This window comes from Pinus tabuliformis, chromosome 4_1, assembly GCF_031772625.1.
Source record: "Pinus tabuliformis cultivar Carrire ecotype Pingquan chromosome 4_1, CPIR1, whole genome shotgun sequence".
Taxonomy (NCBI): Eukaryota; Viridiplantae; Streptophyta; class Pinopsida; order Pinales; family Pinaceae; genus Pinus; species Pinus tabuliformis.
This window is the reverse complement of record NC_142303.1, coordinates 149,723,268-149,745,018: the sequence shown is the minus strand read 5'-3', so window position 1 is coordinate 149,745,018 and position 21,751 is coordinate 149,723,268.

Below are 21,751 nucleotides of genomic sequence, written 5' to 3'. Positions count from 1 at the left end.
ACATCAGAGACTGTTAACACCAACGTTTCTCTCTGAATCGATCTCCCTCCCATGTTTATAGTTTTGTTGTGAAATCTTAGGATTTTGACAATGGAACGACAGCTGTTCACGCTGTTAGAAACACAGAGAGGCTGACGGACGTGAGAATCACTCAAAATATAATGCTGCGGAATATATAATGGAAATGGCTTAGGAACAGCAAGTCATGCAAAAAAATAAAAAATACTATACCGTTGAGCCGTGCTATTCCCAAGTATGCAGTTTCCCGAATAGCGGTCTGACACGTCATCCAAGGAATGATGAGGTTAACCTCCCCCCCGCAATGTGATAGGCCGTCCCGGCCGTCAAATAAAGGAGCGGCGTGCCGGTCTGTTCTGAAGCATAGTCATAAAGGAACAACGTATGGCAATATGCCATGTTTACAAAGGTAGCAGATTACCGAAATCGAGGTGTCAAGTTGGATCGCTTAATACGTAAGAGACTACTGTGGTATGATGCGAGGCTGGGAGGATAGGACATCTGCCGTACATACCGAGTCTCATGCGGTCATTGTCAACTGATCTGTCATGATTGGTGATAATGGATTTACATGTGTTGTATGGTTCGGAAAATAATATACATTCGTCTTATGTAATTGATTACTAAGGTATAAGAAATAGAAGGGTGCTAATAACTACCTATTGGTGTAAATAATGTGACTTCAATACCATTAACAGTGCTCTACTGCCGACAGGTGTCCATAACCATGATCCTTTGTGTATGCTTAGGAAGTGTTGTGTGATGTCAAAATGTAGACCATTATGCTGGCTTGGTGACCATTTAGTCATAATGCCATTCACGAGGAAGGAGCGAAAGGTGGGCAGGCCGGCTCGTGATGAGACCTCCTGTTCCAAGGGTTCTTTATTTGATATACCTTTTGGACCATATCCCTGGTGTGGTGGCCATAGTGGGAATGCCACTTCACTTTCTTCCTCATGATCATGGTAGGTTGGCTCTTGGTGAGACCCCCTATCCTGCATTTGAAAACTTTATATAAACAAGTTATTTTGCTCTTTTTTCTCTTCTTTTTTATTTTTTCATAAAGTACTATCCCATTTATACACAAAGGGTGGTTCAACACTCCTTAAGAGTGGGAATGGTGGAAGAAGTCTTACCATCACAATAGGAAGATATAAACCCTTTGCTCTTATTCCTGAATAATAATCAAAGAGGATTTAAAAGGAACCAACATGATAAAGATAATGAATTAGAGCAGAGTTAGTGAAGCAATGACATCAAAAGAGAATAGGTAAGTGTGTCCTTCCCTCTGTCCTTTTACCAATCCAAAGCAATTTCTTATAAAAATAACGATTTTATAATTCACCTGATTTCAGTATGTTGTGATTTTGTATGCATTGCATAAGTGCATAGCTGTATTCCAAAAGACTTGAAAGAACAGGAACAATAAGCATCCTTAATTTAAAACAGAAAGGGGAACAAGCATAAGTAAAAGGAATACGAGGATGTTGTTGCTTCAAAGAGGAAGAGAAAAAGAATACAAGTGGTGCTCCTTTTAGAAAAGGAACAACAAAGATCAGAAAGGCTGTTCCTTTGGAAAAGGGACAGCAAAACAGCAAAGAGCAAAAGTGTTGTTCCTTTAGAAATGGAACATCAAAAATCGAAAATGCTGTTCCTTTGGAAAAGGAACAGCAAGACACACAAATGCCGTTCCTTTGGAAAAGGAACAGCAAAAATCGAAAATGCTGTTCCTTTGGAAAAGGAACAGCAAGACACACAAATTCCGTTTCGTCGGAAAAGGAACAACAAAAATCGAAAATGCTGGTCCTTTGGAAAAGGAACAACAATACATCCAAGTGCCGTTCCTTTGGAAAAGGAAAAACAAAAATCGAAAATGTTGTTCCTTTGGAAAAGGAACAGCAAGGCACACAAATGCCGTTCCTTTGGAAAAGGAACAACAAAAAGCAAAAGTGCTATTCCTTTGGAAAAGGAACAGCAGAAAGCAAAAATAAAGAAAAAGAACAAAATTAAAGAAGAATGACGGCCGATCCAATAGGTGCTGTGCTTTTGAAAAAGGAACAACATAACGAAAAATGTTGTCCCTTTGAGAAAAGGAACTGCAAAAATAATAACATTGCTGCTGGTTCGAAAAGTAATGGCAAAGCATTTGTTTCAAAAATATGTACAAAAACAAAAGAAATTCAAACTGTGAAAAGAGATAAATTACTTAATGAATCACAGGCGAGGAAGACTTCTCTCCCTCCCCCAAAATTTCCATATCAGAGTCTTGGCGTAGCTGCTGGCAGAAGGACTCCCGAGTGAGTGGTTTGCGATAAAGGCGAACTTGGTGGCCATTTGCCTTGAAGGCATATCCAGAACCGTCAATAGTGATTAGAGTAAGAGTACCATTGTCATGTACCTTCTGGATTTCGTATGGTCACAACCAACGAGTCTGGAGTTTCTTGGGAAAGTCCTGAAACCTGGAATCATACAAAAGTGCCCAGTCTCCTTCATGGAAGACTTTATTTTTAATGAGAGCATCATGCCATTTAGCTCACTGCTGTTGGATAAGTGCAATATTTTGGAGTGCAGAGAGCCTGATTTCATCGAGCTCATTGATCTGCTGCAATCGATTAATCTGTGCCTCCATTAAATCTAGGCCAACTTCCTGTGCTGTTCGCAGTGTTTGGATTTCAAATTCTATGGGAAAAATGGGTTGCTTGCCAAACACTAATTGATAAGGTGAGTAACCACTGGTACTTCTCCATGTTTTTCTATAAGCCCACAGTGCCTCTGGTAGTTTGGCAACCCAATCACGTCTATGTGACACGATTGTTTTTGTTAGGATTACTTCTATTATTTTATTGCTGCTTTCTACCTGACCATTTGCCTGTGGGTGGTATGGAGTAGTGATTTTGTGCTGGACATGATAGTTTTTGAGTGTTGTATCTATTTTGTTCCCAGCAAAATGTGGTCCACCGTTTGTAATTATATCTCTTGTAAGGCCATAACGCACAAACATATGGAACAAGAACTGTATGATAGAATCTTCTGTAGCTCTCGGCAACACCTCTGCCTCAACCCATTTGGTGACATATTCTGTTACCACCAAAATATATGTTTTCTGGTTTGAGGGTGGGTTAATTGGTCCAACGAAATCAAGGGCCCATCGTTCGAATGGTTCAATGACTAACTGTGGATTCAAGGGCATCTCATCGGATTGACCAGGGCGTCCTGCTCTCTGGAAACTGTCACAAGCTTGGACGAATTTCTTTGCGTCTTTGAAAATTGTAGGCCAATAATACCCTATTTGCAGGACCTTATGTCCAGTTCTGTAATCGGTGAAATGTCTGCCACATGGTCCATCATGGCAGGCTTTTAAAATGTCGAAGATTTCATCCTCTCGAACGTATCTTCTGATATGCATGTCTGCCCCTGTGTGGAACAGGTAGCCTCCAACCCACGAGAATCGAGCACTCTTCTGAACAATCTGTTTTTGCTCATTAGGGGTTAGATGTTTCAGTAGTTTACCTATTGCTAGGTAATTGGCAACATCAGCATACCAGTGTGTTTGAACAGCAACAGCGAACAGATGCTCATCCAGAAATTGATCTTCAACTGCTGCTGCATCGATTGGCTTGGGCATTCTTGAGAGAAAATCGGCTACATGATTTTCTTTTCCAGGTCGATCCTTGATTGTAATATCAAACTCCTGCAATAAAATCAGCCATCTAGTTGCTTTGCCATTTGTGATAGGCTTGTATGCTAAATATTTGATGGCAGAATGATCTGTATACAAGATAACAGGGTATCTAGTAATGTAATGTCTAAACTTATTGACAACATGTATTACAACTAAAAATTCTTTCTCAGTAACAGTGTAGTTTAATTCAGCAGGGGATAAATTTTTGCTAATATATAAAATTGCATATGGTTTTTTATCCTCTTCCTGCCCAAGGACTGCTCCAATGGCTGTATCTGAGGCATCAGATGATATCTGAAATGGCAAATCCCAATTTGGTCCTCGAAGGACTAGGGCTGTGGACACGAGCTTCTTTAGATCCTGGAAAGCACGTTCACATTTTCTGTCCAAAGAAAATCAATGTTACCAGTTAGTGCATACAGAGGTGCAGCAATATGCGAAAAATGTTCTATAAACCTCCTATAATAACCAGAAAATTCAAGAAAACGCCGTACCTCCGTTTGAGTGGTAGGAGTGGGAATAAGCAAAATTATTTGGATTTTGGCTGGGTCTACCTGAATGCTAGCTGCTGAAATATAGTGTCCGAGAATAAGTCCTTTAGTCATCATCATATATCATTTTTCATGGCTTAAACAAAGCCTGGTAGCAATGCAGCGTTGTAGGACTTTTTCTAGTGTATCCAATGCTGGATCGAAATTATCTCCGTACGGTGTAAAGTCATCCATGTATACTTCAAGTCCTTCATTTATTAAGTCTGCAAAAATGCTGAGGATAGCTCTTTGGAATGTGGAAGGAGCATTGCATAAGCCAAAAGGTAGAACTCTGTAGGCAAATGTTCCCCAAGGACAAGTAAAAGTGGTTTTGTCTTGGTCTTCAGGGGCAATCTGGATATGATTATATCCACTGAAGCCATCCAGGAAAGAAAATAATTTCTTTCCTGCCAAAGTGTCTAATACTTGGTCGATGAATGGGAGAGGGAAGTGGTCTTTTTGTGTTGCTTTATTTAGTTCTCTATAGTCCACACAAATTCTCCATTTCCCATTCTTTTTTGGTACCACCACAAGCAGAGAGACCCATTTACTATCGGAGATAGGATAGATGAAGTTGACATTTAAAATTTTTTGAAGTTCAACTTTTACCACATCTTTTAGATGAGGATTAAGTCTCCTCTGAGGCTGACGAACAGGTCTCGCAATTTTTCTCAATGTAAATGTGGTGGGTACATAATTGAGGGTCAATTCCTTTCATATCAGGATAGTCCCATGCAAATGCTTCTTTATATTTCCTCAACAGGTGGATGAGCTTCGCTTCTTGTTCGGAGTTGAGGTTGGCATTAATGTTTAAGGTTTTTCCCAGCTCGATTTCCACAATTTTACTATTTGCAACAGAGGTAATAGGTATCGTTTGATCATGCGTATCTTTAAGAGGATCTTCTTCTAATTCGTTATTGAATGCTGCCTCTATCATGTGACACTCTGTGCGGGATCTGGATTCAGTTTGACTAATAAGTCTATTAATGGCATCGTCCTCTGTCTGATCTTTAAAATCAAGTGCCTCTTGTATAGTTAATGGAGATCTAATGTTGTCAGTAAGGTATGATACAGGGTGCTTATTAGTTTTGATCATTGTGACACTTGGCTATGCTGGAGGATATAAGGCTAAGTTCTTGATATTTGCTCCCCTCCTTATGGTCATATTGCCTTGTCGGCAGCCAATATAGGCATCGGCAGTTGCAAGCCAAGGTCTTCCTAAAATCAATGGGTGTCCATCGAGTCGGATTTTGGGATTTATTACCAGAAAATCAGTCGGATATTCTTAGGAGTCAACAGATACCATGACATCATGTAGCGTGCCCTCTGGCCTAACCACAGATCGGTTAGCCAACTCTAACAAGGTAGAGGTGGGTTCTACAGATGTAATGCCTAGCTTTTGGCAAGTAGTAGTTGTTAAGATGTTGATTGTAGCTCCTAGAACTAAGGCATTAGGGAAGGTTTGACCATAAATTTGTACGGTGACTATTGGATTTCCTGGGTCTTCATATTTAATGGGTGTTTCTTTTCCTGATAATAAGTTAGATAGAGTGCCATCTACTTGGACTCTTGGATTATTTGCTGCATTCCTCCTTGGTTTCTTTACACACAATTCTTTGATAGTCTTTGCATATATTGGAATGTCTTGAATGGCTTGGAGGAATGGAATTTTTATGTAAAAATTTTGTAATTCTCCCAGAATGTCAAAATCAGGATATTGTGTAGGTCGAGGTATGATTAATCGTTCTGGGAACAGGGGAGAGGATGTGGTTGTTTGGTTATGAGTTTGTTGTTTGTTCACATCCTCTTCTTGTGACACATGTTCTTTGGGTAACTGATTTTCAACATGAGCTGTATTTTCTCCCTCAGTTTCAATAATACGCCCAGATCTTAACTGAAGATCATTACACTCCCTCAGATCTGTTGAGATTGCAACAAGATGATGGAGCTTAGTGAAAAGAGTCGCCTTCACTAAGTGGGCCCGCAGGCTATTTTTGGCGCAAGTCTATTTTTAGACTATGTCTATTTTTAGACATATGGATCATGTCTATGGATTGCAGGTTGCTGTTTATGGATGATTGATCAAGTTGGGAAAAAATAGATGAACTTCTATTTTTGATGAAAGTGTGAGTGATCACAGTGTGAGTGATCAAAGTCTATTTTTAGACTGGCTGTCAAAAATAGAAAAGTCAAATATTATTATCTCACAATAATATTTGGACTATAAACTTAATCTTATTCTCTTGGAGCACTTCAGTTTGAGCTACAGAGGTGGCACATGCAGCTGTCAGAAGGAAATACGCTTTTCTTATGAGTCAGTTGAGTTGTTGCATGCATGACTTCAGTTAGAACTCAATCAGTTGAGTTTGGTGGAGTTGATTGTGGAGTTGATGGAGTTGTGTTCAGTTTAGCTTTGTTAAACTGGTTGTATTTAGTCTAACTGGCAAATAGACTAGAGATGAGTTGGGTGAATTAGTTATTAATTAATTCACAAGTTATTAACTCATAATACAACTAATGAATACATCAGTTAACTCAGTTGCATGTCAGTGCATGTTCAGTTCAACAGGAACAGGTGGTAGAGAATCAGATTGCTATCAGTTGTGACTATAGTTGTGCACCAGATCTTGCACAATCAAGGGATTGAGTATGCCAATGAGTTTGCTCATGTATTTGCCCACATTATAGCTTGTGCTCACGTCCAACAAAGAGTGAGTGACTATTTTGCAGGTGAAAAACGAGTTTGGTGAGCCATTCTCATCAGTTCTTGAGCAGGTATTGAGCAGTGGAGGTAGGCAAGCAGTGGAAGAGATTTGGAGATCAGATCTGAGCTGTATTGTGTGTAACAGAGGTGGAGATACTTGTGAGAAGTATTATGTTGTGTAATGTTACATGAATCAATCATTAATATATAGATAGTTGGGGTCTTTAGCGAGATGCTTTCCCCGAGATACATACTGTGTTAATGTGTGAATGCTCTTGATGTTTTATTGTTATTGATGCTGCTATATTGATGATCAACGTAGAGGAGCTTATGTATTGTGTATGTTTTCCACAATAGTACATGATCAGGATAATCTCCATTGAATATGTGTTAAATTATTCAAAATTTCTACATGGTATCAGAGCGAGCTAGATAATTGTAGAAAAAGTTTCTACATGGTATCGGAGCTGTTGATCATCAGATCTACTATTCAGGAAGTGTTTACATTCTATTTCTTCAGGCAGAGTCTGTAATCGGGCCAGGTAGCCTCTGGATTCATCCTTCCTTTGGAAGGTGAGATATCTGGTGAATGCCCATACAGTCAATCTCTGTACGAGAAATATTTTGTTCTCACGAATTCTAGATCGGAAGCAGTTGAGTTGGTTGCTGGTGGAATTCGAATTTGCAGCAGTGTTTTCTTGGTGCCAACGCAGCAATGTCTTTCAACGGATTGCCATTGGAGTATGCTCTTGAGGGCAGCTCAAACTATATTGCATGGAAGGACAGGATGGAGGCAGTATTGGATGATAACGAGCTGAAGGAGTTCATAGATACAGATATCCCAAAGCCTACTGATGCTGCTGAGGCGGAATTTTGGCAAAAGAAGACCGCAAAATGTCGAAGGATTCTGTTGGAGGGCGTGAAGGATCACATTGTGTCCAGCCTCCATGGAAAGGCTACTCCATATTTGATGTGGAAATCATTAACATAATTATTCCAAAGCAAGAGTGATCAGAGGAAGCTGGCGCTCAAAGATAAACTCAGAAACATCAAATGCGAGAAGGGTGACAGTATTCCCAAGTATCTCACGAAGTTCACTCAGTGTCAAGATGAGATGGGAAGTGTGGGGGTTACTGTCGATGATGAGGACTTGGTGAGCTTGGCTCTCCTTGGTCTTCCGAAGAGTTGGCATTCCTATCAAGACTCTGTCAATGGTCGGGAGAAGTTGCCAGGATGGGAAAGACTATGGTCAGATCTTGTGCAGGAGGAGATCAGGCGGAGTACCAGGGACGGATCTTCGTCAAAGGTAGCTGATGAAGAGAATTGTGCTTTGGCTGCCAAAGCAAAGAAAGGGAAGAGCAAGAAAGCTTCTCAGTCTGGTGCGAAAGGCAAGAAGCAGGATATGTCCAAGGTGAAGTGTTTTCACTGTCACCAGCACGGACACTATGCCACAAATTGTCCGCAGAAGAAGAAGAACAAGCAAGCTGCTGGATCTGCAGGGGGAGAGGCCTTAGCTTCTCAGTTTGAGCTTGATTTTTCATTGATCGCATGCTTGGTTTCAAGTGTGATGGGATCAGTGTGGTTCTTGGACAGTGGTGCATCTTTTCACATGACGGGAGATAGAGATTTGTTCTCTGATCTGGAGGACAAAGATCTTGGAGTGCACATCGAGATGGGCGATGATGGTAGATACAGTGCGACCGGTATCGGTACCATTTCCTTTGAGAGGGAGTCTGGTAAACCCTTTGTATTGAAGGAAGTCATGCATGTTCCAGGATTGAAGAAGAATCTCATCTCAGTGGCGATGTTAGAAGACAAGGGGTATGATGTTGTTTTCAGCGAGGGAAAGGCCTTCCTGTGCAGCAACACAACTGGTGAGACCCGGAAGATAGGGGTTCGAGTGAGGAACCTTTATCAGTTGCATGTAGATGGATGCGCAACAATGGCAGGCAAGGCAGAAGGATTGGTGAGCCGGGATGATGGCGAGTTGTGGCACAGGAGATTGGGTCACCTTCACCATGGAGCCTTGAAGATACTGCAGTAGATCACTACAGGGCTTCCTAAAGGCACACTTGCGCAGTCAGATCAGTGCAAGGGGTGTACTTTGGGGAAGTTTGTGAAAGCCACCTTTCACGAGAAGGATAGTCGCGCCACGACGATCCTTGAGAGAATTCACACAGACGTGTGTGGACCTTTCTCAGTTTCTTCGACAACGAAACACAGGTATTATGTGATTTTTGTTGATGATTTCTCTCGTAAGTGCTGGATCTTCTTCATGCAGAAGAAGAGCGAGACATATTCAAAGTTCTTTGAATTCAAAGCACTGGTCGAGAAGGAGTCGGGGAAGAAGGTGAAGGCTCTTAGGAGCGATAATGGTGGTGAATACATCTCGGACGAGTTCAAGGAATTCTGCAAGACAGAAGGGATTCGTAGAGAGCTCATAGCTCCCCATAACCCACAACAGAACGGGGTAGCTGAGCGGAAGAACAGAACGATTGTGGGTGCTGCACGGGAAATGTTGCATGATCAGGGCCTACCCCTTCACTTGTGGGCGGAAGCATGCAATACAACAGTTTATGTGCAGAACCGTTGTCCTCATAGGATACTTGGCATGAGTACACATGAGGAGACTTATTCTGGTAAGAAGCCTGATCTTTCTCATTTGAGGATTTTTGGTGCTAACGTTTACATGCATGTGACGAAGGATGCCAGGAAGAAGTTGGAGCCGACCACAGAGGTTGGGATATTTGTGGGGTACACTGATACGCCCCACAACTATCGTGTGTATTTGCCAGACAGTGGTAAAATTGTTGTGCGATGGGATATAAAATTTCAGGAGGAGAAATCCATGAAGTGTTCGCTTGAGAGGGAGCTACACTTGCATGCAGATGAGGAGCTATTAGTTCCTAAGGATGAGCTTCAGGACGTGGATCAGCCACAGGACGAGGTTCATGGAGTGGCAGAGACCACTCATGCAACGCCAACCATCAGAGGGCGAAAGCGCTTGACAGAAGCTGAGCGACTGGCTCAAGATGCAGAGAAAGTTGTAGGACCACCTACAGCCCAACGCAGGCAGAGACAGTCACCTGATCGGTACACTGGATACATGGCTCTTATGAGCAAGTGTGTTGTGACTGAGCCATCCTCTTTCGAGGAAGCTGTGGAGGATCCCGCATGGGTAGACGCCATGGTGGAAGAGTATGATTCTATTGTCAGAAACAGTGCATGGGAGATTGTTCCTAGATCGGAAGGGAAATCAGTGGTGGGTTCGAGATGGATCTACAAAGTTAAGAAGGCAGCTGATGGGAGTGTGGAGAAGTACAAGGCAAGATTTGTTGCCCGAGGCTTTTCACAGATTGAGGGGATTGATTATGAGGAGATCTTTGCACCCGTCGCAAGGTATTCTTCCATACGGACGATTCTTACTCTCTCAGCGCAGATGGGATGGCACATTCATTAGATGGATGTGAAGACTGCGTTCCTCAACGGAGTCATTGAGGAGGAGGTGTACATTGAGCAACCCGAAGGCTTTGAAGTCTTCAGCAGCGAGTCGCATGTGTGCAGGCTCAAGAGAGCGCTGTATGGGTTGAAGCAAGCACCACGTGCTTGGTACACACTGATAGACAACTATTTCACAGGACTTGGATTCTCCAAGAGCGAGGCGGATCCGAACCTATACCAGATTGTGGTGGAGGGTAAGTTGCTTATCATTGTACTGTATGTTGATGATTTGATTCTAACGGGTGATGAGATGTTGATACTGTCATGCAAGAAGGATCTTGCTACAGAGTTTGAGATGAAGGATTTGGGCCTCCTTCACTATTTCCTGGGATTGGAAATATGGCAGCGCAGTGGTGGACTGTTTGTTTCTCAGGGCAAGTATGCTCGGGAGATACTGGAGAAGTTCAACATGCATGGCTGCAAGCCTGTTGATACTCCTCTTCCTGGAGGTTGGAGGAAGGAGTATGCCACTTTGGGAGAAGAAGTGGATGCCACTGTTTATCGACAGTTGGTGGGGTCGCTGATGTATTTGGTCAATACACGACCTGATATATGCTATGCAGTTAACCAGCTTTCACAAGCTATGGTTAAGCCTACCAAGCTCTTCTGGAAGGCGGGCAAGCATGTATTGCGCTACTTGAGAGGCACATCGGGATATGGTTTGTGGTACAGACAGGAGGATGAGGTGAAGCTATGTGGCTTCACGGATGCAGATTGGGCAGGGAACCCAACAGACAGAAAGAGCACATCAGGAGGGGTCTTCAGTATTGGATCGACAGCAGTTTCTTGGTACAGCAAGAAACAGAGATCCGTGGCACTCAGTTCAGCGGAGGCTGAGTATATGGCAGCAAGTTTGGCTGCATGCGAGGTTATATGGATGAGGAAGATCCTAGTTGGTTTGTTCGGTTCTCATTTGGATCCTACTGTGATTTACTGTGATAACCAGAGTTGCATTAAACTCTCGGCTAATCCTGTATTTCATGATAGATCTAAACATATTGACATCAGGTACCATCATATCAGAGATTGTGTGCAGCGGAGGATCATGTTACTTTCGTACATTCCAACGGAGGATCAGGATGCTGATATTCTGATGAAGGCTCTCACCAGGAGCAAATTCGAGTACCACCGAGGCAGGATAGGGGTTGCTGATAATCCATATCTTGTCGAGAGGGAGTGTTGAGATTGCAACAAGATGATGGAGCTTAGTGAAAAGAGTCGCCTTCACTAAGTGGGCCCGCAGGCTATTTTTGGCACAAGTCTATTTTTAGACTATGTCTATTTTTAGACATATGGATCATGTCTATAGATTGCAGGTTGCTATTTATGGATGATTGATCAAGTTGGGAAAAAATAGATGGACTTCTATTTTTGATGAAAGTGTGAGTGATCACAGTGTGAGTGATCAAAGTCTATTTTTAGACTGGCTGTCAAAAATAGAAAAGTCAAATATTATTATCTCACAATAATATTTGGACTATAAACTTAATCTTATTCTCTTGGAGCACTTCAGTTTGAGCTACAGAGGTGGCACATGCAGCTGTCAGAAGGAAATACACTTTTCTTATGAGTCAGTTGAGTTGTTGCATGCATGACTTCAGTTAGAACTCAATCAGTTGAGTTTGGTGGAGTTGATTGTGGAGTTGATGGAGTTGTGTTCAGTTTAGCTTTGTTAAACTGGTTGTATTTAGTCTAACTGGCAAATAGACTAGAGATGAGTTGGGTGAATTAGTTATTAATTAATTCACAAGTTATTAACTCATAATACAACTAATGAATACATCAGTTAACTCAGTTGCATGTCAGTGCATGTTCAGTTCAACAGGGACAGGTGGTAGAGAATCAGATTGCTATCAGTTGTGACTATAGTTGTGCACCAGATCTTGCACAATCAAGGGATTGAGTATGCCAATGAGTTTGCTCACGTATTTTCCCACATTATAGCTTGTGCTCACGTCCAACAAAGAGTGAGTGACTATTATGCAGGTGAAAAACGAGTTTGGTGAGCCATTCTCATCAGTTCTTGAGCAGGTATTGAGCAGTGGAGGCAGGCAAGCAGTGGAAGAGATTTGGAGATTAGATCTGAGCTGTATTGTGTGTAACAGAGGTGGAGATACTTGTGAGAAGTATTATGCTGTGTAATGTTACATGACTCAATCATTAATATACAGATAGTTGGGGTTTTTAGCGAGATGCTTTCCTCGGGATACATACTGTGTTAATGTGTGAATGCTCTTGATGTTTTATTGTTATTGATGCTGCTATATTGATGATCAACGTAGAGGAGCTTATGTATTGTGTATGTTTTCCGCAATAGTACATGATCAGGATAATCTCCATTGAATATGTGTTAAATTATTCAAAATTTCTACAAGATCAGCTCCTATTTCTGATGTTTCTATTATTTGGACAGATTGTACCGGTCTGTTATTTGGATTGGGGTTGGGTTGGGCTGGGAGTTGTGGTCTCAGATTAGACTGGGGATTTTGTTGTAAGGTTGGCAGTGTAGGTTGAGGGAGCATCATGGTTCCTACTGGCTGATGCATCGGTCTTTGCCAGTTTGTCTGCCAGGCTGAACTTTGTGAAGTAGGCGGAGTCCATTGTGGTGGGTATGCGTTACTTTGCCAATATGGTGGAGTATAGGGAAAATTCGGCCAACCAGATGGGCTTTCCTGATTCAGCCACGGGGTTGATCAAGGAAACGACTGAGGTGACCAGTTTGGGGGTGGGGGTTGGGATTGGATTTGCCACATATTATATTGTTGAGAATTATACTGCGGAGACTGAAAAGAAGAGGTCGGGTCCGAAAACATACCAGATTGTCGCGGCTGCCACTGACGGCGCTAGTTGAGAAAATATACCGATTCTGGCTCTTCTTTTGCTTCCTTATATACTGCTTTTAATCCGGGAAGTGAGGGACAAATTTCCGTAAGGTGATCTTTTGTGCAGATGGTGCATGTTCGGACTGCATCTAGTGGACACTCCTTATGGCTATGTTTCTTCCTACATCGGGGAAAAAGATTGCCAAATTCTGTTCTGCCTCCATTTGCTTCTGCTTGGCCTGCATAACATCAAGTTGTGTAGTTAGCGTCCCTAGTATATTAGTTTTAAAATTTTCCAATAGATTTCCAATTTCTGCACGTGTTACTCCTTCTGTCGAAATTTTATTATCTCTTACAAATCGATCATGTTCTGCTGCCTCTCGAACTCCTGATACATAAGTCAATAATGTCAACAGAATTTTCCTGATAAATATCTCCTTTTCCCATAATATTTAATGTTTCAATCCATTGTTCCTTCATGCCCCTAATTAATGCTGTTTTTAACACATTATCAGGTAAAGGTAGTGATGCATAAGGAGATCTTTGAAGATTATACTGAAAACGTTCCACATACTCCTCTAATGTTTCATTTGGTCTAGCTACCATCTGGAATATTTCATCCTTCAGTTCTCTAGACTTGCAATAGTCCTGATATTTCTTTAGAAAAGATTCTTTCATTTGATCCCAATTATTTATAACCCGCCACCTAATCCCATAAACCATCTTAAGGCAACCCCTTTTAATGTAGAGGGAAATAATTTTAGTTTCTGGGGGTCGGTGGTATAATCATATCCCCTACACAGCACATCGAATTCAAATAGAAATGCATCCGGATCTTCTGATGTAAGACCGTGGAATATAGGGATATGTTGAAGAGGTATTGCTTTCATGGGCGCATTTGCTGCAGTATCCACTATGGGTATTGTAATGTAGAGGTTTGGGTGTTTGGGTGTTTGGCTGATTTTGAGCCATTTGGTCGAATATATGCCAATAACCTTCTGGGATATCTAGGAGGGTATTCTTAGGTTGAGAAGGAATGGCTTTGACAGGAATGGTTTTAATAACACTTCCTCTGTCTGGGATAATGAGAGTGCCTAATGTCTGAGGAGATTGAGTTTCTTCAACAATGATTTTTGCAGCACTTCCCTTGTCTGGGCTTTTTAATGGCTGAGTTGTCCCAAGAGGAGACCTTGGTTCCTCAGTTTCCCCTGTTTCTCCTCCTCCTTCAAAAAGATTGCTGAAATTCCCTTCTTGCAATAGTTCTGGAGTAGAATTTTCAATTTCTTGAAAGTCCTGCTCTTCAGTTTGACTATGCACCTCAGCAAAGGCTACAGATGGTGATCTTGTGTCATGAAGGGAACTAGTATGCTGTCTAGAAATAACTTTTCTGGGGCCTATTGAAGGCCGAGATTCTGCTTTCTTGAAGATTTTGTCTATGAAGGTTGATCGGCCAAGGGTCACCGACCCCTTAGCTTTTTCTGGCTTGGGTAGAGGTTTGGAATTCTTTTCTGGCTTTTTCTGCTTAGTCATGCACACAAATCAACTGCTAGATTCTACCCAAACAAAAAAGCAGCAAATCTATAGGAAAGCGGGTAGGGGAGCAGGGCTGTTACATGCTCCACATGTAGGTTCTTACCTTTCGTTTTTAAAACCCAATTCTTCCCTCACAGGTTCTTACACTACTCTGAAAAAAAAAATGGCTACGCTCTTTCCCCGGCAACGGCGCCAAAATGTGGAGCTATAAAAAGGGTCTCTTTCACCTCTAATTACTTCACATTAGTTGTCAATCCAAGAACGTTTTGTTATTTCAAAGAGTGTCTCAGTCTGAGGCTATCATTTGCCAGAGTAATGCTAGTAGTACAGTGTTCAGAAATACAAGAGTAAATAGATGCTTGTTTACAGCAAAATACTTCAAAAGATTAAACTACACATTCAGAAAATTAAGCAAGTTATCAGTCAAGGGTTCAGTAGTAGTAACTCGTCCCTTTGTAAAATGATGGAACTAAGGTAAATCAGAGAACAAATCATGGATCTGGGAGCCAGGCAGTAAATGTCAGTGCTCACTACAGCCCTGGATCGTTCTTCACACCAAAATAACAAAGGACAGGAAATGGAACGACATATAAGAAATGGAACAATGAAATAAGAAATAGAACAACAAACCTGAAATGGAACAACAAATCTGAAATAGAACAGCAAACAGGAAACTGTAACAGCGACTAAGTCTAGCAAGCAGTAACACCTTAGTCTACAAGATCAAATGCACGAATCGTGATCTACAGGAATCAAATGACAATCCTTCACTCTTAAGGAAGAATTGAACAACACACCAAAATGGAACAGCTCTGATTAATGATGAATTATAGAACATCACTTCAAAACCATATATGCACACGACACACCTTAATAATATCCCGGTCTTAGTAAACCAACTATCACTCTCAGCTATAAAATATTACGACTGCGTTTCATAATGGAATATCAATGTCTATAGATCCAACAATCGCAAAGAACATAATTGCTAAGATGAATTCCGCAATAAGTGCATAGCACAATGGCTCTGTAATTGAACAACAACAATATTCTGTAACGACTGACAGTATTATATCAACACTTAGAAGAACAATGATACGTTGCAGAGTCAATGCGATAGTTCTATCTCAGTAAAGTAAACATAAGAGAGCATGCGATGTAAACTAACAAAACACATCAAATTACCAAATAACGCTGATAAGCAAACCACGCATAAACCAAACGTAATAGTACAAGAGCAAGTGTCCTCCAGGGCTGGGCCCTTAGCCTCCAGGGGTACACCGCTTGAAGTTATTCCAGAATTAGGGATGAAATAGCAACCGAGTTTGTATTAATGCATAAAATAGAATTACAGTAGATCAGTTCTCAACGAGACTCGATGATCAAAGTTCCAATCTTTAGAGAAATTACATAAAACATAGGGATTCAACCCCCCCGAGCTAACAATGTTGCCCCTTTTATAATGATGAAGGCGGAGATGTCTAGGTGCAAAAATAGTTAAAGCAGCGATCCCTCAGGATCAAAAGATCCTGAGGGATTCGCCGAACCGTTAGTTCTTAGTTATCCCTTTTCCTTCTTGCGCCGAGCTGACATCTCCACTTCCTTTCCAGGGCTATTCACTTTGATCTGTTTTGCCTTGTTTGCATACGGTTCCCCGTCAAAGGGATAATAGTTAACCCGACCTTGTTCTTTCCTTCAGAACGACAGTCTTTTGTTTTCCCTTCTTTCTGCATAAGAAAATGACAATTGTCAGTGTTTCCGCTTTGCACATTAATCTCACAGGTTTTATTACAATTCCTTATCATTTTCCTAGTTCATGATGTAAAAGGTTTGTAAGTTCTAATGAAAAGATGCTGAAATAATTACCAAAAACATACCTTCTTTAGTACTCCACAAGATGAAAGCAACATGCATCAACAACTGATGTCAACAACTGATTTCGAAGTCGTGGATGAGCATCCACCCTAGAAGAAGATAAGGAATCCAATCTTGATGACGAAATTCATTGATTTCTGCTAGAAGGCAAGGATCAAGAGGGGGTTGACAATTCCCTACAACCATTAGTAGTTTCCTTCCTAATAGAGAGATAATTACTTCATATCTTTCTCCCTTGATTTGTATTCAGACTATGAAACTATAGATGGCTCATTAAATCATTTTTAATTTTATTTTGGTTAGCCTTTTGTCCTTGTTTTTTTTTTTGTCTTGGTTAAAATTGCTTCTTCCATGGCCTCCTGAATAAGGCTTGCAGGTACATCACGAAGGCTTCCTAGGCAATGATTTTTACAATAGATGGCAACATTGGGAAGAATAAATAAAATTTTATGGAAAGAGATTTATCCTGATAAGAGGGAAGGGACTACAAGGATATTTATGCTCTAGTCTCTGATGGATAGGTCCTTGTATAGCCTAAGGGTTCGAGCATATAATCAACAAGGGTGATTTGTGTTCGAGAGGGATAAGTGGTACAAACATCCATGACCATGCCAGAGGACCAGATAGCTTCCAGTTTCGAGGGAAGTAGACAGTCAGGCGAAATGGAAAGAGCATAATTTTAAGAGGATGTCATGGGTTGATTTTGTCAATATGCTTAGAGACAAAAGGTATCTAGGAGCAGCATGCCTTCTTTGAGAATACCATGTAAAATAGTAGAAGGAATTAATTATGTGACAGAGGGAGCAATAGTGGAAAAAGGAATTGCTTACGTGATAGACAAAGTATCAATGGTGGGAGGATTTGCTTCCGCGATAATGGGAGTAACAAGGATTACAACAACAAGACCTGCTTCATTGTCAAAAGGAGATGGCCTCAGAGAGTGAAATGAAGGATTCTGGCCTGATACACTATTTCTTGGGATTGGAGATTTAAATTTGGTGGAAATAACAATGTACAGGTAGTTGATTGGATCCTTGATGTATATGGTTAACACCAGGATGGATATTTTCTTTACAGTGAGCACCCTGAGCCAAGTTTATGGTTGAGATGAGGCATGTACATTGGGTTGCCACGAAGCATGTGTTTAGGTACTTGCATGGTATAAATGGATATGGTTTGAGATATGATTTAGGTGGTGAAGTGAAGCTATAGCGATATACAAATTCAGATTGGGCAGAGAGTGTAGAAGATAGATAGAGCACATCAAGGTTTAGTATATATTGGCTTAACAAGAAGTAGACTTTTGTCACACTCAGAAAAGCAAAGATAGAGTATATTGTTGCCAATGTCGCAAGTCAGGAAGCAATGTGGCTTCAGAAGCTACTTGCACAACCATTTGGTTAGGCATACATCAAATATCACTTCATCTAAGACATGGTGCAACGAGGAGAAATGTAGTCCCAATACATATAGATTGATGACAACATTGTAGACATTCTCATAAAGCCTCTCTTTAGAGTGAAGTTAGTATACTTTAGAGACAAGCTTGGCATGATTCAGAATGTATCCCTCATTGAGAGGGAGGGTTGATGTATTTGTAGGATTAGGGAAGACCATCTCTTGAAGCCATAAAGAAATTTGACCAGGGTAGATGGATACATTCACCTAAGAATCTAGAAGGACTTGGTTGGGTCGTAAAGGACTTTGATTAGAGGTGAATGGCCAAGGGAAATTATAGGATTAGATAAATCTTTTTCTAAAAATCCAAAAGGATCTGGATAGGTCATAAAGGACTTTGACCAAAGGAGACATATGTAATTCACCTGAGAAGCCATAAATTATTTTGGATGAGGTTGAATGGTCCAAGGGTAGATTCTCTCCTGAGAAGCTAGAAGGAGTTGGCTTCCAAAATGACTTGGATGGGTCATAAAGGAATTTTACCCAAGGAGAATGATACATTTTCCTAAGGACCCATAAGGGATTTTGGCAAGAGGTAAAAGGCCCTAGATACTCACATTTCTCACTCTAAGATGTAGTTATCTATATTCATACATCAACATAGAAAGTTCATGAACTTTTCTTATGAAGGAGAGATTTAAGCTAAGGGGAAATATGTTGCAGCTAAGGAGAATACCTTGCTTGCTAAGAGGGAATGTTGATTATTGTGTAGCATCAAGAGGTATTATCGCATTCCAAGAAGCCTCATAAGTAAGCCATTTATGAAAATAAAAATAAAAAATTTGTAGAAATTACTAGATATTTTCTACTACTGATGTATTTGAACTGAAAACAAGAGATTACGAATTTCCTCTACTATTCTACGAAATGGAAATCATAATTTAGAAACAGATGCAATGACATGCAACTATTAAAACACCACAAGAACATAGTGATTTATAGGGGAACCCAATTGGAAAAAACCCCTCCATTTATTTTCGTTAAACATATGAGAATGAGAATCTATTACAATGTCTTGCTTTGATCCTGAAGGACACCTTGCATTGCAACCCTGTTCTCTTGCTGCCTGTCCTGCTTTGGCCAACACTTAGCCAATTCAAGGCCCCATCTTGCTCCTATTTTCTTATGAAACCCTAGAGGAAATTAGCTCCTAAAAAATAGGAATTTTTCTCCTCTTTGCTTGTGCAATTCCCAAGGAGTGATTTACCTACTTAATTACCAAGCCTGTACACTCAATTAGTATAAAATTGATAATTACAATGTGCCTTTTCCTCCACTTCAGTTAGGAAATTTGAATTCTGAGCTATTCTAAGCTAATTGACTACTTTAATTGAGATATCACTGAGTTAACAATAGTTCTACTACTCAACCGACCTTCAACTGACTCAACTAGTTGCTTGAGTTCAGTTAACTGAGTCAAGCTGAAAAATAACTAAACTAGATTGCTAAATTTTAGCAATCATTACATGCACAACTCTACTTCTAGCCTATGACAAATTTACTTAGTAAACTGGTAGACACAACCATGTCACACAAGTTAACTACAATCCAAGTCATCCCGCTGATGTGGAAAATTGAATTACTCAAATTGACTAAAGCAAAAATCAAATTAAGCCTTCTTACTACAATTTCTAACACTCCTTCTTAGCAAGAAAAGGATTTTGGACCACCCTTATCCTGCACCTGTGGAATTCAAATTTTCCTCTTAACAATGCCTTTGTTAAGATATATACATCCCACTCCTTAGTTGGAATGTACAATAGCATCATAATTATCCTATGCACACAATCACGCAAGTGATGGTACTTGATATCAATGTGCTTGGACCTGTCATGAAATACTGGATTCTCAGAGAGTTCGATACAACTCTAATTAGCATAATAAATCACTATCAGACCCATCTCCTAACTAAAAATACCCATAAGTATTTTCCTAATCCATATGGCGTCACATGCTGCTTCACTTGTAGCCATGTATTCAACCTCTGCTAAGCTGAGTGCTACATACCTCTATTTCCTGCTATAGTAGGAAATAGTTGCAGACCCAACACTAAAGAAAGAACCTAAAGTAATTTTCCTGTCTGATGGAATCCATACCCAATCTGCATTAGTGAAGCCTTGAAGCTTCACTCCCTCTATCCTCTTGTACCGTAACCCATACTCGGTTGTGCCTTTGAGGTACCTCAACACATGCTTTGCTGCCTTCCAATACAACTTGGTAGGCTTTACCATGTCTTGACTCAACTGATTAACTGCATAGCACATGTTAGGTCTTGTGTTCACCATATACATTAAGGATCCCACAAGTTATACGTAGATGGTAGCATCTACTTCCTTTCCTAAAGAAGCACTCTCCTTCCTCCTATTTGTAGCTAGAGGTGTGTCCATAGGCTTGCAGTTCTCTATGTGAAATATTTGAAGTATTTCAGAGACATACTTCCCCTGTTTAACAAACAACTCACCATCACCCTGCCATACTTCCAACCTAAGGAAGTAATGCATCAAGCCCATGTTTTTCATCTCAAATTTTCTTACAAGGTCCTCCTTTCAAGAGCAAATCAACTTCTCATCCCTTATAAGTATCAAATCATCAACATACAATACCAAGATAAGCAACTTTCCATCTACCACAATGTGATAGAGGTTGGCATTTGCTTCATTTTTTATGAAGCCCAATCCACTGAGATATGTGTCAATCCAATCATACCAAGCTCAGGTTGCCTACTTGAGACCATACAAGGCTCTCCTAAGTTTACACACATGTGTCTCCCTGTCATATGTCTCAAATCCCTTTGGCTTCTCTATGTAAATTTCCTCCTCAACAAAACCATTGAGAAAGGAAGTCTTCACATACATATGGTGGATTTTCCACCCCATATGTGTAACTAATGCTAGAATGGTTCTGATCGAGGAATATCTTTCCATTGGGGCAAATTTTTCCTCATAGTCTGCTCCCTCTACATGTGAGAATCCTTTGGCCACAAATATGGCCTTGTACTTCTCAATTTTCCCATCAACTGCATGCTTCACTTTGTAGATCCATATGGTACTAACCACTGAATTATTCTATGGTCTCGGAACCACCTCCCATACAATGTTCTTCATGATGGAGTCATACTCCTCCGCCATGGAATCAACCCACACTAGTTGGGAAACTGCTTTTTCAAATGAAGAAGGCTCTAACTCAATTAGTTCTATCATGAGAGGCATATACATAGTGTACTTATCTGGTGAACTCCTCTTCCTGCGCTGGGATGAAGGATATACCACATGCTCTTGTGCATCTTATATCAATTTTTAAACTTCTCTGTTTCTCTTCCTCCCCTCTCTGGAAGATTCTGGTTGAGTGGGTGCCTCCACTCTACCTCCTGTCTGCTCCTCTGCATGTGGCTGCTCCACAACCTCCTGAAGCTTTGCATGATGCTCTTCCTTAGAAATTAAGAGTTCCTCCTCTGGTGGGATACTTATTACTAATCTCTCACTCTAGACATCATCTCATAGCCTTCTCCTCATCAAATTTGACATCTCTCCTCACAAATATCACCCTGAGTGAAGGAAAATACACCCTATAGTTATGTGGTGTCTCTCTGTATCCTAGAAATATTCCCATCTTAGATATAGGCTCAAGT